Here is an 18,382-nt window from a genome sequence, read left to right on the forward strand (position 1 = left end):
CTTTTGCTTTGTGCTCTGTCCGTTTCTGTAATTTCGACTCTTCCTTTACGGTTTGTTTAGACATAAAATGATAACGGGCTCCGTTTAGTCTGCATCCGGAAGAAGATGGAGGAGGCAAAAGGAAACAAGAGGCTAAAGTCTGCAAGAAAAGGTCAGTGACATTAGGCACTTGTAGACAATCCCTGGGAATTTTAAAGGTTTATTTGAGCCTTTCCTGTTGTAGGACAAACTGAGACTTCATAAAACTGCTTCGGCAATTTTTGAAAAGTAGAATTTGAGGCACAGCTTCAAAAAAAAATTTTTTTTTTCTTTTTTTACATCCTCATCTATTTACATACATTTGTTGACTTTTTGACCTCTTTCATTAATCTGAGTAAATATTTGATCACAGATCACTGGAATTGATTTTGTAAGAACAAAGGACACAATTTGTGTCGAATTATTGAAGCTGAATGTTAGCAGTTTTAATGTGTGTGTGTGTGTGTGTGTGTGTGGTCATTGTCCTTGTTTTCAGTCATTTGACCCAAACCGTCGCCTTCAGAGGAAAGTAAATTGGTTAAACCCAGGATTCTCGAACTGCAGACATGACTGGCAGAACTTCAGTTCTGAATATGAAAAAGAAAAAAAAAAAAGGTCAAATTAATTGTGATGTACAGCTAATGAGCTCCAAGAGCTGAGCATGTGGGTTATCCAAGCACACTGAATGCTGCTTCGTCGAAATCCAATGAAAATAGACGTGCGCAGCACAAGCTGTACCAGATGAATCCTGACCAGGACCAGGAGTTTGCTACAAACTACCTTAGCTGTTCTCCAGTTGTATCTTTGAAAACTGGTGGGATTTGCTAACTGAGGTTCTCGGTGACGAGGCCATCTTTCATTATTACTACAACCTAATAACATATTTCTTTCTTTCTGGGACTGTCAAACACTGTAACATTATGTTCGCTAAATGAGATTACAGTGGACCCTCGGTATTGGGGAGGGTTACGATCCAAAGCCACCCATGAATACTTCAAAAAGATCCTCATATCCGTCAAATTTACCTTTACGTGCATTAATACAGTGTTTCTTACTTCCACTCTTGGGGGTAAAGCCACAAAAAATGAGTGAAATGTTTAATTTGCAGATCACCAAAGTGGAAATAATTATTGGGGTGGGGGGGGGGTTAGCAATCACTAAGTTTTTTTTTTTTGTAAGGCAGACATGTTGGATTTTGAGCTCTGCGTTGGTCAGACATCCAGCTTGTCCACTTGTGTAAATGAAGATGGGATAATAAAGAAGAAGGATTACCCTCCCAATTCCTTTTTATTTCACATCAAATCAACAGCTAGATTTTCAAAACCTGAACTCAGTTTGTGTCTTTTTATTTTATTTTATTTTTTTTTACAGAAAACTCATCCAAAACGCACATCGGAACTGGTTTTGGTATGGCTAAAACATCAAGCTTCTGGAATGACCGCGACCTCAGCTCTATTAAAACTTTTATGAACACCAGCGCCATATGTACCTCTGCATATTATCGTATCCTCTCCTCTGGTTTCCACTCGCCTCCTCCTCCATTCGCTCTCTATCTTCTTCCACATGCAGACTAAACGGTGCCTGTTATCTTGTGCAAGTGGTTTATTTTCCTCTCTGCCTACTTCAGGGACGCGATTGCATACCGGAGGCCTCCTCTTTTTTTCTTTTTTCTTTTTTTATCTGAACCTGTGTCCTTCAGCAAGGCTTCGCCTCACACCAGCTCTTCAGCACACAAGACACACACCGACTCCCGCTGCGCAGGAAGCCGTCTGACTGTTTGGGTTTTAACCGTGCCGCTGTCCGATTCCTAGGCGCGCAAACAGATTAATGACACAGAGACGGCCTCCACAAACACACACACACACACACACACACACGTTCGTAATGGGTGTTTGGTGGACGCTCGCCGAACCGGAAAATGCGGTGCAACAGACCTGACTTTGACCCTCACCTGGCGCTTTGACCTCCCGGCTCCGAGTTTCAGGTGAATGTGCTTCTTTCTGCTCTCAGAGCGCGAGTTCCCGACAGTCTGTAAACGTAACACGCGTTTTGCCCTCACACATGGCAACGCACCCCTTACCCCGTCTGTGTGCATGCTTTTTCTGCAGAGACTTCTGCTTTCTCCATCTACAGTCCTAATAAAAGCCAGCGGAGTGAGGCGGAGGGGATGAACAGAGCGACCGGGAGGAGGAGGAGGAGGAAGAGATACGGCTGCATGAGTCGCTGATTTATGTGATGGAGAGAAATGGGTAGAAAAGTGGAGACACACCACACTGAGCAGCAAACATCCTTTTATCATCGCTGCTGAAACTCACATCCCGCTGAATTTAACTTTGTGTTAGTCTGCAAAAACAAAACAAAAAAACAAACATCTGAAGATAAATATTTACCTACATGAAAAATGTTCTGACTTTTATCCCTGAAGCTTTTGAAAATGACTTTTCTTTCCCATTTGGTCCCACGTTTTAACGCGTGTCTGCATTCATTTTTAACCAAAGGACTGTTTTTTTTGTTTGTTTGTTTGTTTTATTGTTGTGAAGTGTGAATCTTTTAATGTTAAAACAAGAATTTGAGAGCTGAGATGAAATAATCAGGTTTATTGAACTCATTTCAACCACGCGATGCAGAGGAGTGATTAAAAAAAATGTTAGAACAAATAGATTTCCTACGGATTCGTAAATTTAAACCTAGTTTATTTTAATAATAAAATGGATACGACTTTATTAAGATGTTCTCTGTGCAAACTTCACCAAGCTAAATATTTAGCATCCTCTCCTCTCATACCAATTGATACCAATTTCTGGGTTTATTTACATGTAGCTTGACTTGCTGATTTAGATTTGCCTTCTAGGAATTATGAAAAAATAACAAACATGGAGCATAACTTTATACTCCAAACAAAATTACACTTTTTCCGCTTAAATGCCGAAGAGACGAATAAGAAAATAATCCGATTTTTCAGTGTTTGACAAGATGATTATCAGTCAGAGAGGATCATGGGAAAACTAGTGCGATGCTGTTTGTTTTTGACGGCAGTGGCTTCAAACTTGTGCTAAACATTTATATTAAGTTTTTGCAGCAAACGTTTGCTACATTTTTGTCCTGCATGACTTTAAAACTATGAATTTTATCAAATGCAACACCTTAAACGCACTGAAGAACGACATCATCTCTGATTTAAAGGATACATTTTTTTAGTTTTTGTTTTTGTTTTTTTTTTTTTTGCCCTAGCATTAAAATTATTCTACAGACCATTCATTTTGAGAAAAGTAAGGAAGAACGCCTTGAGGTGTCTTTCAGCATTGCTGCTCAGGAGAATGTTTTCTGCCGATACTCCGCAGGATTAACCCAGTCGAAATCCATCTCTTTAGAGGGGAGGTTTTTGCCTGCTCCTGCTGTATTTTGCATTGAACTCAGACGGAAGCTGCTGTACAGCGTGTGGGATGTGATGCACAGAATTGCTGCCAAACAGAAGTTGTGTTTGCTTGATCCTGCTGGGAGCACCATATGGGAGGAGCTTCCCGCTGCTCTGAGTTATTGCACGTTGGAAACTTTGCAGTAGCTGAAACTTGGCTTTTAATTATCCAGATCCAGTTAAAAAGAGAGATGGGCGGGGGGAACTGTAAGAATCCTATTTGTTTTATTTATTTAGACACACAAAAACTCATACCTTTCTTTACAGAGTCGAGATTACAACAGATATTTGTTTGGCACGTTACAGAGGCGCTTGGCGTGTCGTCGTTTCGAACTTGCCTTCTCGTATCCAGCGGAGAATCGTTCGCTGGTTTTGAGGCGATGTGGTTTCAATCATCACATCAAACATGGACTGAAAAGAGAAAAAAAAAGAAAAGAAAAGAAAAAGAGGATGAAGGTGATGGATGGAAAGCAAAACAAACAACTTACAGCTCACATTCAACATACAGTCCAGGCTGGATTGATTGGTTTTTATGCTAAAATGATGATTGATTGTTACGGCCGTGGTTTGGTTTGTTAATCATCGTTTTCTAAAGTAAATCAATCGCTGCAGTCTTGGATGAGTGAGCCGAGGGGAGCGGGAAGGAGGAAGCTCTTTAAGGGGAAACAAAAACAACATCAACGGAGTCGGGCTGCTAAAATAAGCTGTTAGCCGCCGACAGACCAAACATCCTCCGACACTGATGACATTTTCCTTTTCGGTCGTTCCAGTTCTGTCACTTTTGCGTTTTCGAGCCACCAGGCGACGGAGGCCAGACGGATCCAGGCTCACTGATGTGGGCAGAGAAACTCACCTTTAAACCTTCTGCTGGCAGGTTTTCAGTCCAAGCTATCGGGAATTTAGATCGACTGCGAATCCGGCTTCGTCTGGCAGGTTTCTACCTTCTGCAGACAGGGACGGATTAGGAAGCAACCGGCTTCGTGAAAAGTCCAACAGAAACACAAACAGTAAAAACCACGCCAGGAATAGTTTGTAATTTTTTTTTTTTTCACTGAAATGTTCCTTAATGTGTGTTTTTTGTTTTTTTCTTTTGCTTTGAATTGATATATTTCTGCTCATTTGAATCAAATTTATGTAGCATTTTGAGGGGGGAAAAAAGGTTTCCTTAGGATGTAATCTGAATTTTATTTATTACTTCATGTCTTTTTCTTATATTATGTGTTTCACCAAGGAACTTTGCGTACAAGTCATTTTGCATCTAGAGTGCCAAACCTTTTTTTTTTCTCTCTCTCTCTCTGTGTCCCTGGAAAAGATGAGTTAAAAAGCTTTAAAATAGATTCCTACTTTACTGGAGTAGAATAACTTCCAACTGATAAATTTAGAATAATCCACTGTGTGTAATTAGAGTGCAGCACTTAATCTTCCTTAACATTTCAGGAGCTCGGTGCAAACAAAAAGTGAGATCATCACAGCGTTTCTCTAAATCCTTCGGAGTCTTGTGTTTTTCTGCTCACGTCACCCTCAGGACTGATGCGACCGTGGAAGATGTTTTCTGGCTCAAAGACCGAATAATGTGCCTCATTTTCAGCTTGGTGGGAGAACAGATTCAGATTTCAGATCTCGTGGTATTTCTAGAGGTTCCCGGGGCTCTTTGGAGGGGAAACAGGCCCACAGCATCACTGGTCATCCACCGTACTTAACAGTGTTTCCACATATCATGTCTGCTGTCTGCTAGCTCAGTCTCAGCCTCATGTTTACACTTGTGTATCTTTTGTCTTTAGCATCTTTAATCTTTGCTATAAATCGTCTATTTGATTTTGTCTCACCGTTATTCCTGTACATTTTGTCTCTTTCTGGGATATAAATTATATTTCTCGGCTGTCAGACTCAGGGTGCCCTTTGACCTCTTCACTCTTTCCTTTGCAGCTCACTTGTGTGATGTCAATAAACGCTGAAAAAGAAAATGGACCTACCTGTAAAATATGTGAGCCACATCTTGTAGAGGTAAAACAATGTGACAATATGACAACTGCATGTGTCAAATAAAGAAGAAATGTTGCCTTTTCTTCTGTCAGCGAGGTAGGAGTTACAGAAAACATATCATCTTGGTGGATATCGGGTTCTGGTCAGTTCTGGAGAACCGGGTTAGAGGTTTGTTTTGGAAAAATTGATGGGGATGGGGAGAAAGAGCTGGACTGAGTTTAGATTCAGAAGCAACTGCAGATGCACAGATCATGATTTTTTTTTTAAATTCAAGGTCTGACCTAATAGTTCAGATTTTCACTTATTCTGATTTTAGATGCTTATATTTGAAGGAAATTTAAAGCTATAATTAACCAGTCAGGCAGACAAATTCCTTCTGAGATCAATAATAAAGTTTAATAAACTGTAAAGCCAATATCAAGAGATGCGCTGATTAAGCTTTCTTTGACGTCTGATCTGATGATTTACAATTTTTATTCCAAGGATTATGACACATTAAAAAAAAAAGTTCAAATACACCATGAGCTAAAAATGCATTTATCTGTTTGGTGCTACTTGTGTGATTTATTACAATTAGTTAGTTTGCTCTTTTATGTTTGCCTCCTTTTATGGTGGCCCATAGTAAAACTCTGGAAGTTGTTTGTGGCGCCCCTCGGACCACTGCCGCCCTGGGTGGAGAGCCACATCACCTGTAACAAAAATGTCAAGTAATGATTGACGTTTCATTACTTACGTAACCGTAAAGTGTTTTTTTTTTTTTTTTCCAACTCTAAAGGTGGAGTAACGGGAAAATGTTGATACTTTTAAAGCGACAGTCAAAAAATTTGACAAAATAAGTTCCGTGTTTACAAAACTCAAAGAGAGAAACTGTAGCAGCAGCCTCCAGATATTACTGAAGTATCGGCAAAAGAGCATTTTGTACAGTAAAGCCGCTCTCCGGAGTCGTTCCCCCGTCTCTCCCTCCCAAAAATAAGTAAACGTATTTCGTTGCTGTACACTTCCGGTCTATACAGTAAGACTTGATTAACTGTAACCCTACTGCAGCTGCGCACAGGTGAGTCTCATTAAGCGGCTAGCCAGCAGCTAACTGTAGGATATCTTCTTAGCATCGTTTCTTGATTAGGAGAAATTTGATAACTTAAAAAAAAAAAGTTCTGGTCTCCTCCTCCTCCTCCTCTTCATCCATATTTACCACTTTCCCTCGTGTCTCTCTGTAGCGGCGGACAGACTTGAGAGCGGAGGACAGCTGCGGAGGAAAAGCCCACTCCGGAGCTCTGTCGTTTCTCTCCACTCCCTCTTCTGTGTCTGCAGCTCCAACTTCTCGCTCTCGTTTTCGTGCGCGTAAAAACTTTGGCGAGCCGCGGTCTCCTCCTTCCCCTCCGTGCGTAATTCTCTGGGAAGTGCTTTGAAAACTTGCGAAGAAGTTTCACTTTACTTCTCCCACCTGTTGCTGAAGCGGACGGAGCAGAGAACAGGACTCTTATCCCGGCGGGACGACTTGGGGACTGACCCGGACCAGGGTCCACGGTGGGCGCTCCTCCAGCAGCAGCAGCTGCCGCCTGCACACCGCCACCGCCTCCCTGCACCGCCTCATAAAAACGGCCGCTTTTGTGACCAAGAGGAGGACTTTAGACATCGAGGAGTGAAAGGAAAGAAAAGAAGGGAGGAAGGGGTCCAGAAAGTGACACTTGAAGGAATCTGTGCGCGTCTCGTAAAAAAAAAAAAAAAGCAGCCTGAAAAACAGCGCTGCGTGTGAAGTTTCCAACCGGACAGACAGACTTCAACACCTCGGATGGTGGAAGGAGATTTTTCTTCTTTTTTTTCCCCAGCAGAGCTGAGCAGCATTTCTACTCCAGAGAAGAAGAAGAACAAGAAGAAGAAGAAGAAGAGAAGGTAGGAACTGTGGTTTTGTCTTATTTTATTAATAATGTTTGAGGAAACGCATTTAGAACTTTGGCTCATTTCTATCTGGCTTCACACGTTCCCAACTTTTCCTGATGTTTCTTTTAAAGTTGATTGTCCTGAGACCAGGGCCGAGTCTAGAAAACTTTCAAACGGGTGGCCAAGTGTCAGTGTTGGGGGGGCCGGGTGGGCACTGATGGGTTTTCTGAATGCCAAAAAAACAACAACTTTTGTTTCAGGGATTCCAACATTCATTTGGTGCATTTTATAGTTACCCACCACCCAGGGCATTATCGTTTTAGGGGGCGGTACAAGCACCGGGTTCATCACCCTGATGTTTTGAAATAAGCTCTCGCCTCCAATTGGAACTACTTTTCTTCAGTTTATTACATTTTTACCTGAAATAAAGTTTAAAAACATAAATGTAGGTGATTATGTCATTCACCAGTTAGCATACGGACTATGTTGGGATGCAGTGTTTGCAACCTGCCACTTTATTTACATCCATTTAGTTATCCTCTGTTCTTTCCAGATGTGAATTTCTGAAACGGGTAAAGGTCTTTTTCCAGAAAACAAAGTCTAAAATTTTGACTAATAATTGCTGACACTATGTGGCCATTTGTTGCTTGTCTTTAATATATATATATATATATATACTTTTTTTTTTTGTGGTTTGAGTTGACAAAATAATCTCTCATGTATTGACAGCAACACACCAGCAGAATTTATCTGAAACGCTGAATAAAGATTAACCCTGAACTCATTTTAATCTGCTACTTTTGTGTAGAGCATGACCCTTCAAATTGTTTAGTTTCTTTTGTCCTTTCTGTCCTGGTTTTGTGCTGTTCGTGGACACTCTGTAGTTACAAATGTATTTTTTTATTAAAATGTAGCTCTCAGTAACCCAAGAAATATATTTTTTTTGCAGATTGTTGTAGTTGGTGCCCTGATACTATAAGGTTGAAGTTTTGTTCCTAATTGTTTGTCAAATTAGGAGATGTACATGAGGTAGTGGTGCTGTGATTCAAGGCAAATGAGGAGGATGCTTGTGATCGTTTTCATAAAACACAGGAGAAAAAATGAGTTTAATGTAGCAAAAGATGCACGAGTAGAGAGTTTTTACAGCATTATTAATTAGTGGACTTACCTTGTCAACGTGGAGAAACCTTTTGAAAAAACAAAACAAAACTTGGTGGCTAAAGATGATGGCACTTGGAGAAGAAATCTTTATCGAGCTGGTTAAGCACGCGAAATAATTCAGGGTCAAAGTTGTCTTCCTTTTCTTAAATCCACAGACGTATGTGAGAACGCCTGCCGCCCCACTGGGGGCCCCGGTCGGTGGCACCACCGCCTCAGAGTTCAACAAGTTAAACTCTGTAGGAGTTTTTCGATGTAAATGATGGGTTTGAACTTGAGCGCCGACTGCGTGAGTTATTCAACTCGCAGTCAAGGTGAAAAAGGGTTCCGACTTTATTCTATCTGAATTTATAGAAATTCATGTCCAAGCCTAATGTTTTCATTGTCACGGTCTCATTCCATATGACTTTGGCTACCCTTGACAGTGGTGAAAGGCAGCCTATCTGCGTGTGTGTGTGTGTGTGTGTGTGTGTCTGCCAACCCCATCGACCTAAATGAAGGCAGCTCTCCCGCTCTGCGGTGCAGACCAGGACTATTTTGGTCGAAATCTTGCACAAATGTTTCTCTCAGTATAGAGAAATTGCTCTGCCTTCATCTGGGCCATGCAGGGACTTGTTTGAAATCCAAGTCTGACTAACTGCAGCTCTGAGGGAACTCTGGACCGAGTTCACCATTCTGACAGCTATCATAAAACACACAAGTGTCTGCAGTGACTCACTTTGTGTGAAAAGCTTTCATATAACAAATGGTATAACTCGTTGATTCACTGCTGCGCGTATGCATTTGTGATATATAAATATGTATAGTACTTTTGCAGCTGTAGACGAGGAAGAGACGCTGAACATGGCTGGGAGCTATAGAGTGAAGCATCGATATTTTCTAAGATTTTTTTTTAATTTTTTTATCTAAAACGATCCCTAAAGATTTATCTAAATTATCAAACCAAGAGGTTGGTAATATGGCAAACATTATGATTTTTTTTTCTCTTTTCTTCAAAAATAATCAAGATTTAATCACAATTTTCATATATGAAGACATATCCAATAATCACAACGGAGACCAAAAATTGTGGAATGAAGGGAGACAAAAACGGCCAAAGTTTTTACTAAATGTAGCGAAAAAGCATGAAGCATCAAATGAAGGTACAGAGTGAGCAAAAATGTATATTACTGTATTCAGAAGGTTGAAAACTGTGAAGAAACTCTTGTACAAAATTAGAATTGAACAAATTCATAATTACATACGTAGAATTGATCTTAGTGGCCAAAAATAAGAAACGTCACTGTCGTGTCTGTTGAGCCTTAATCACATTTTCTATTTGTGGACATGAATTGCCATTTTGTATTTCAGTTATTTCTACTCTCTTGACATTCTCATGAACTCTTCGTCTTCTTTCTTGGATTTTATACTCAGTTTTGCCCCAAATCCTTCTCACTCAAAGTGTTTATGAACCATCTAAACGCAAGAAGCCGGTTGTAAAAGAAGATAATCGAATGTCTGAGGGATTAAAGCTTCTCTGTCAAACATTCTGCTCATTCTGTCAACAAGTAGTTTATTTTAAACGGTGAAATTGCTCTGTGTGAGTATACAGATGAGCAGTGGATACATTTTATTGGACGGAATTCGTTCAACAATCTTGTTTTATATGTTGTGAATCACTGAGACGGATTCGTGCGAAACGCAGCAGAAAAAGCCCGAAGCTTGTAAAACCGCATGCATCGGCTGCAAAAAGGACCCGAGAGGAAGTCGGGGTCGTCTCCGGCGGTGACGTCTCCGGCCGGCCTCGTGGATTTCAGGGTTTCAGAGTCTGATATCTTCATAAATCCCTGAAGCCCGCTGACAACAGGGCTGATAAACCCTGCAAAGAGGAGAGGAAGTACACGTCTGTGGGCGTGTTGAGCGCTGGGGCCCGCTGTAACGTTAGATGTGTAGATAGGGGTGGCGAAAAGTGTTGCTGTCAACAAGTTAGCCATTAGAGAGAGATAATCTCTCCTCAGTCCACGTCCCGGCCAGCGTCTGCTCCTCCTCCCTTCTTTTCATGGTGCATTTTTATTTATGCTGTTTGGGATTTCTTCTACATAGTTCAAGATAAATGCGTAGGGCTCCTGGCCCGTTCAGCAGGAGGCCGTAAAAAACCGGCCCCTCGCTCTGACTCTCAACCTTTACGTCTTTTCCTCAAGTGAAGCCTACCTGAGCGTCTCGTCCCCGCAGGACGCCATAATTAGGGAATGCCAGCTTGTCCGTTTGTCTCCTGCCCGGACATTTGAGAAGATGGCCTTTCTTAAGGTTACGCTGTGGTGCGTTTGTGTTGGCATTTTTATGTTTTTTTTTTTTTACATAAAAACCCCTCAGGAAACAGGGGATGTGTCAGGCATGTGTGTGTCTGGTCGCTCCTCTGAGCTTTAATGACCAGGTTGGACTCCCAGATGGTGGTCTGTGTGAAGAGGATGGTCTCTTCAGATGAAGAGTAGGCATTTAAAACGCTTTAATCTGATTGGCTGGCTGCATCCTGGAAACTGCTCCCAGTGCAGCCTGGTGAGTGCTTATCCACTGTGGATAATGATGACTTGGCAGAGAAAGAGATCTTGCGCACTTTAGGATGATTGCAATGCTATAATTTCATTATCTTTTTTATTTATGTATAATTCATCAGACGTGGTATTGATGACAAGGTGAAGACTGGTGGAAAATACAGCGCAGATGAGGTAAATGCCTTTAGAAATAATCAGAACTGCTGCATAATGATAGATGCAGGTATAGTCCATAAATCCTTGGTGAAACCATAATAAAACAGGAACATCCAACCCACATGCTTCTCCTGCAGCAACCCCGAATCTTCAGCTGTTCTTCTTCACGTCTGTCTTTCTGCTTCTCATTTGTCCTTGAAGCTGATTTTTCCCCATTACTAGATTTAATAGATTTTGTATCTGATTTTTAGATTTATTGATCCATTTTCCTTTCTGAAAACCCCCCCCCAAAAATGTCTCCATTAAAAAAAATCTGAGGTTGTAAAAATTACTTTATTGCACAGGGCCTTGTAAAAAGCAATCAAACTTTTTTTTATACTTTGTCACATTACATTATGATTTATGTGGCACTGAAGAATAAGAATGCATGATTTCACAAAACGACTAAAAATATAAAGCTGAAAAAAGTATCTACTAATATTCTCAAAATCTGCCATTTATCAGAGAAAACAGAGGTTGATGGTAACTCTGAAGGATCTACAGAGACGCAGCTCCGTTCGGTGAAAAGGACAGCTATTAGTCATACACTCCACACATTTAGTTTTCATGGCAGAGTGTCATTAAGTAATTGCTGAGAGAAAGCCATAACAAGATTTGTTTCCAGTTTGCTTTAAGCTATTGAGAAGACACAGAAAAAACAAGTGGAAGAAGATGCTCTCGTCTGATTTACTCAAATGTAGAGGAAACCTGACCTTGCTTATAACCCTGACCGCACCGTCCCTACTAAATCAGAGTTAAAATTCAAACTAACGTAGTTTCCGTGGACAAGCAAAGATATTTGGGAAAATCAGCAAACTAGACAGGATCGTCTTGACCTAGATTTAAAGCTTTTGGTTTTAATGTAGCAAAATGCGAGTTGGCGAGTGTCGACAAGTGCACTCTAGCAAGGTCGGCTGCTGTGTTTCACATATTTTTGTCAGGTTTGAAACAATGAAACGCGCAGTCCAGCTTCTTGAGCCAGAATAATCGTTTCAGCAAAATGAACGCGAGAAGCTAAAACCTCGGGATAAAACGTCTCGTGCTTCTTGTTACTGAAAACTTTCAGATTATTCAGATTGCTTTTCCTCTAAAAAACCAACTTAAAGATGAGAGTTAAACTACAACAGCAGCTTCGTATGACCGTTAATGGCCCAACTCTGAATAAATAAAAAGTAGCGAGTTTTCGGTATCAGCATATTTTCCATTCGAAGAGGAACTCTGGCTACAATTTAACTTGCAGCACAAACATACAGCTGTGTCATTTCCATAAACATTGGGTGTTTCGCAGATGGTAATTGTTTGTCCTTTCCTCCTTCTTAGAATCATTAAAATATCTCTGCTGCGCTCTGTTGCAATATAAAATAAGCTGATGCCTGAACTCGGAAGCATCAGTCTGCTGCGAGTCTCTGTGTGTGCTGACAGTACACTGTGGTCATGTGGTCATCATTATGGTCAAACTCAGTGTATTTCTGCATGTATCTGCATGCTCAGATTCTGACTGCTTGACCACCAAGCATGTGTTTGTCAGCGTGTGTGTGTGTGTTGGAGGGGTGGCGGCAGCGGTTAGCAGCTATATCCTACCAGCTTCCTGGGCTAATAGTAAAAGCGGTTTATTGGACACTTTATAGCCCCTGAAACCGTTTTATAAATCCGGTGGCTGGTGAGGGGGGGGGGGCAGTCGCAGTCCGGCGAGCCACAAGGCAGGTCAGTATGAAAACTACTGCATCCCTGACTCCAAGGGGGAGAAAAATGCTTCTTCTCAGCGCCGATGTTTTTACAGAATTGCATCTTCATGGCCGGGGAACTTTTTGGAATTTAAACAGTGTGACAGGCAGCACAAACTGGGCCAGTTACAGTAAATCTATCGTCTAAACATCTCATAACACAGAAAGCCTTTCTCTGCTGCTGCAGCCTCTTTACTTTCGCTCATTTTCCTGTCTGCTCCCCTGATCCAGAGCTGATAAAACTATCAACAGCACACCTGCGGCGGGGTGAAATGTCATCTGCGAGGACGGTACGGACTGTTAACTTAAACAGAAATATAATGATTTTTAGAGCAGGCTCACTACTTTCACTACTGACTTTTAAATGTCGAGACTTTATTTGCTGTTATAACCTCTTCTTTTTCTTTCAGTTGATTTATTTGCATGACTCATTAAGAGTACAGCTCTATCAGTTATTACAAAAAGAAACTTTAAGCTGTGCGCTGTTAATATCTGCATTCTCTAAATATTTCTTTTGGGCACATTTAGGCAAATGTGCCCAAAAGGCTGCCCTTTGTCACCGATTCTGTTCATTACTTTAATGGACAGAATTTCTAGGCGCAGCCGAGGTGTTGAGGGGATCCGTTTTGGTGGCCTTAGGGCTCTTCCTTAGAGATAGGGTGAGAAACTCGGTCATCCGGGAGGGACTCAGAGTAGAGCCGCTGCTCCTCCACGTCGAGAGGAGCCAGTTGAGGTGGCTTGGGCATCTGGCAAGGATGCCTCCTGGACGCCTCCCTGGTGAGGTGTTCCGGGCACGTCCCACCGGGAGGAGGCCCCGAGGAAGACCCAGGACACGCTGGAGGGACTATGGCTCTCGGCTGGCCTGGGAACGCCTTGGAGTTCCCCCGGAGGAGCTGGAAGAAGTGGCTGGGGAGAGGGAAGTCTGGGCCTCCCTTCTGAAGCTGCTGCCCCCGCGACCCGACCCCGGATGAAGCGGAAGAAAATGGATGGATGGATGGATGGATGGATGGATGGATGGATGGATTCAAATTCTTCTTCACAGGTTTAACAGTTTGAAACTTAAAACAAATATGCTGAGCTTTTTCAAGCTTAACTTAAGGAAGGATTTTAAATCCTACTGCAAAGTCGTCTTGCTGTGCACTGCAATTATGATCAATACTTTGTCATGGATTACTGGATTAATGCAGCATAACATGAAGAAGTCTAGGTTACTTTTGTAGAGGCCATTTGGCTCTAGTTTTCCTAACCTAAACGCTCCTTGTCAGGTGTTTTCAACGTGTAGGAGAGCAAATAGACAGCTTTGACCTCTGACCTGTCCAACTATATTATTACTCCAAACTTGTTGCTGTTGCTATACTTGCTTGTTGCTGTTCATGCTGGTGGAGTTGATCTGCTCTGATTTGAGCCACTTTCTGCTGTGACCGCAGTTCATTTAGCCTCCTGTACACAAAGTCTCAGGGCTTAGTAGACGACTCTGTGGCAGTGCATCATGTTCAGACCCAGCCCATTAATTTCCCAACTTTAAATCATCTTACTTCCTTCTTCTTATTTTGCTTGGCCTATAGTCTCCTTTCTGGCCGTAGCTTCTGACATAGACTTGGTGAAGTTGGCTACATCATTACAGTTACTTTTCCCGGTTTATTTTTTTCCCCATGTTGTGCCCATCCAGTAAGGGCTCTGGCGCCCCCTAAGGGAGACGTACCTCAAACTTTGCAAAGCAATGCTCCATAGAGCCTCTATTGGATTAAAGTCAGGAAAATGTGCTAGTCTAATGTTACCCCGGTCAGTTAAAGCATATATTGGTGCCTGTGGCAGTGCTGACAGGTGCCAAGTCCTCTTGGAAAATAAAATCAGCATCTCTGTAAATTTTGTGAGCAGGGAGAAGCATGAAGCGCTCTAAAACATCCTGCTAGCTGGCTGTGTTGACTTTTGACTCGCTGGACCAATAGCAGATGAAATGGCTCCCCAAATTATCACCAACTAGAAACTCAATGCTTTCAATATCCCTGTTTTTTAGCCACTTCCTTATTTTTTCCTTCCACTCAACTTTCCAATACGGTGCTTGGATGCAACAAGCAGCTTTCTGAGAAACTGAGTTTTGACTTTAACTTGCTATAAGCCATAATCTTCAAAAACAACGGAAATGGGAGTATTTTTCTGCTGGTCCAGGGATAAAATAACAAAACCTTGAAAAATTGGGGGAAAAATGTTATTTGGAAGCTTTAATAAAATAACTGATTATTTCTGGCTGAACATGTTTTCAGGCAATAACTTACAAAGTTCTTTTCAAGTACTTCGTTTTCCAAGTAGGTACCCATAACACGCATAAAATTACTCATTTTAGACGCATTTAGCTACTGACCATGTTCTTTTCTTACTTTTGGGTTTGAACATTCAATCATAAAGAAGTGTATGGCCTGTGGATTGTGGTTTGGCTGCTCGCTTTTCAGATGACATAAACCTAGTTGGCTTTAAAGACGCAGCATTACATATAATTGTCATGCCGGTACATTTGTTGATCAGGATAAGCCATCGATGACCCTGTTTTCCTGCCAGCACTAAGACTCGTTCCCAGCTTTTAGTCTGGCTTGGTTACAGACTAATTTAACCACTAGAAGGAAACTGAAGTGCAACTGCTGATGGATCTGTTCAGTCTGTGTAAGTTTCTGTGTTTTCTGGGCAAAAAGAAACGGAGAGACGAGACGTGTAGGAGTTTGGGTGAAGACAGACCTGGTGGTCAGTCAGACGAGAGGAAACGCTGCCTCTTACTGGTCGCTTCTTGCTACTACAACAGATCAAAGGAGCACAAAGTTCCACTTTCTGCTGTGTTTTGTGATCTTTACTGTCATGGAACAAAAAGCGAATGCTAGAAAATGTGTTTATTTGCTCACTATCTCTAAGGTGGCGTTTTTATTAATATTACTGCATAGTATTGTTTCTGTAGAAGATACAAAAAGCGGAAAAGTGGCGACTTTCAAGCAAGCTTATCTGCAGGGAGATGCGCTTCACACATTTGTCCCTTTTTCTTCTTGCTTTGAAAAGATACTCTGAACTTTCCACATTTATTTGCGTATTACACCCTTAAACTTCAATTTTGATAGAACAATTTATTTGATAGAACATAAAAAGTAGCATAAACTTGTGAGGTGGAAGAACTATAAGAGGATTTCAAGTCTTTTGCTAGATGGCTTTATCTTAAATCGGTTGGAGAGATGTGTGAACTTATCTTTTCAAGGATTATTTATCGGCGTTAAAACATCAAAATACTTTCACCCTAAAGCTTCTTCTGCAGTATTACTCTATTTATCTTCTCCATTTCCATCTCTGCTTAAAAACAAAACATCCCCACAGCATGATGCTGCCACTACCTTGTTTAAGAGCTGGTTTTAGGTTAACATACACTCAAAGCTTTGCATGCAGCTCAGATTGATTTCATCTGAGCAGAGCACCTTCTTCTGTGTTTTCTGTATCCTGGAACCAAAACTGTTGGTTTTACTGAGGAGCATAACAGTAAAAGGTGCTTAAATGCATGCCACACTTTTAAGATTTTAAAACCATATATCTTTTTCCTTCCATTTGGTAATCATGCTCTATTTTGTGTTGGTCTATAACATCTCTCCCTTTGCTGTGTGTTTGTATGTTGGAGTAGTTTTAATATAATGAGATTCTCAGCACCCAGGTGCTCTTTCTAGATAATTACTGAGTGTTTTTTTTTTTGTTTTTTTTTTCTGTAGCCAGTCTTGGAACCAAAGCAATACCCAATCTGTCAACACACTTGCTGTGCTGAGTGGGAAGGGGGAGAGAGAGGATCAAATTAAAATTTATTCCCTCTATCTTGTTTCTGAGCCCCTCCCTGGCTCTCATCCTTTGAATTTTCAATCCGTCATGCTGCTCTCCGTCCTGCTCGCGCTCACCTTTTTATTTCCTCGGCAATCCTTCCTTCTTTTTATTTCCTCCCCAGTCTGCCTATGAGTCCCACGCTCCTGGCTGCTTTTTGAGCTCAGACGAAGGAACAACGCAACATTAGTCAGTCATCTGGCAGAAAGAAAAAAATAATAGAAGTCAGAACCAGCAGACAACATTGATTTACACGCAAACAGGCTCACACGTGCACATATTTTCTCCTGCAGAACACATCCATCAGTGATTGGCTGAATTGATTTATTAGGAAGCATGGCTGGGGGTGTCTGCAGGGCGGACGGAGAGGAGCAGGGCTCTGCATTCGCTTAAGAGGGAGAAAACAGACTCTTTGCCAGATTAGCTTTTTAGATAACAAGAATACTGCTCTACCCCGGTTCACTCAGTTTCCTCGTGGCTTTATGACTCCATGCTGTAGTAACCGTTGAGTGGGCTGCAGGTAATTAAGGAGATGGTGCACTAATGTTAAGTGTGCAATCCTAAAATGAGGTAAACATCTCCAAATTGCACTGCTGGCTTAAAATGTGACGTGGTTTCAGTTTGTGTGAAAACATTACCATTCCTGCAAATAACTTCATCCAGTTGATTCACCCCGACTACGATCACGTTTCTGTATTACTGAACTTTCACCTACGTATTTTAACATATGCAGCTTATATGTTCCATCATTATGTCCCAATGAGGTCATTCCTGCAACCCCCCTGAGTAAATCTGTCATTTGGGCGAACGGTCCGTCTTTCTTGCTGGCCATCATGCAGTGACGTGCTGTCGGTATTAAAACACACGGCGATGGCCTTTAAAAAAAGACTGTAATTTGGAAAAACATCTTTTTATTCAGCTATCAGGGCTTCAGCTGTTTAAAAGCAGTATTTTATATTCTAATTAATGAATAAAATGTGTGCCAAAGTAAGATGGGTTTTTTATTTTTTACTTCTGTTTCTTTTTCTCCCCAAGTGGAAGTTAACTTCACTTCCTCGAGGGTCAATGAGGTCACAGTTTCAAGATGACAACTTGTAGTAACAGTGAATGCAGACAGAGGGCGCTACATCACTGAAGCTCTTTATTGCTGGAGTGGACATTTGAAAAGAGAGAACTACATAAGGAAAGACAGAAGTGGGAAGGAAGGATGTAAGGGGACAGGAGAAAAACTAAACAACGACTGGAGTGGGGACAATTTAAATAAATGTAACATCTTTATTATTTCAACTCATCAGCCAAACAACACAGAGCCTCTGTTTCTTTCTCTCCCTAACAACTCTCCCTCCCCCATCACGTCTCATGGTTGGATCCAGGCCATTGGCTCCCTCTCCAGCAGGGCACTACCATCACTGACCAGCAGGGGCAGTGCAGCTCCCAGCATGGGGCTGGGGACAGGTGAGCTGATTATCAAGGTGTGCACCTGCAGGCAGCTTCAGTTTCAGGATGATCACATGACCATGCTGGAACTGGAAAAGTGTTTCCCACTCCCTCTTGTGGAAAACAAAAGAGGGAGTAAATGCTTGTGCATAAATGCTTCATATCATCAAACAAAATGTAGAGGAAAAATTCATGGCGATAAC

At 41.6% G+C, this 18,382-nt stretch overlaps 1 protein-coding gene and 1 long non-coding RNA gene across 2 annotated transcripts in view; one reads left to right on the forward strand and one right to left on the reverse strand.

Annotated features, from left to right (window-relative positions):
- Positions 1-1,376: 1,376 nt before the first annotated feature.
- On the reverse strand, positions 1,377-17,168 carry LOC107837621 (uncharacterized). The gene is made up of 2 exons (XR_001663659.1): positions 16,820-17,168; positions 1,377-4,377 (listed from the first exon to the last, which is right to left on the reverse strand). It is a non-coding gene; the product is annotated as an uncharacterized LOC107837621 (long non-coding RNA).
- The window catches only part of wnt5b (wingless-type MMTV integration site family, member 5b), a 75,350-nt gene continuing 61,340 nt past the window's right edge, over positions 4,373-18,382 (forward strand). The window contains exon 1 of the mRNA XM_007564479.2: positions 4,373-7,309. The gene's annotated coding sequence lies outside the window, so the exon portion shown is untranslated. The remainder of the gene's footprint in view (positions 7,310-18,382) is intronic.

Source organism: Poecilia formosa, unplaced genomic scaffold, assembly GCF_000485575.1.
Source record: "Poecilia formosa unplaced genomic scaffold, Poecilia_formosa-5.1.2 Scaffold159, whole genome shotgun sequence".
Lineage (NCBI taxonomy): Eukaryota > Metazoa > Chordata > Actinopteri > Cyprinodontiformes > Poeciliidae > Poecilia > Poecilia formosa.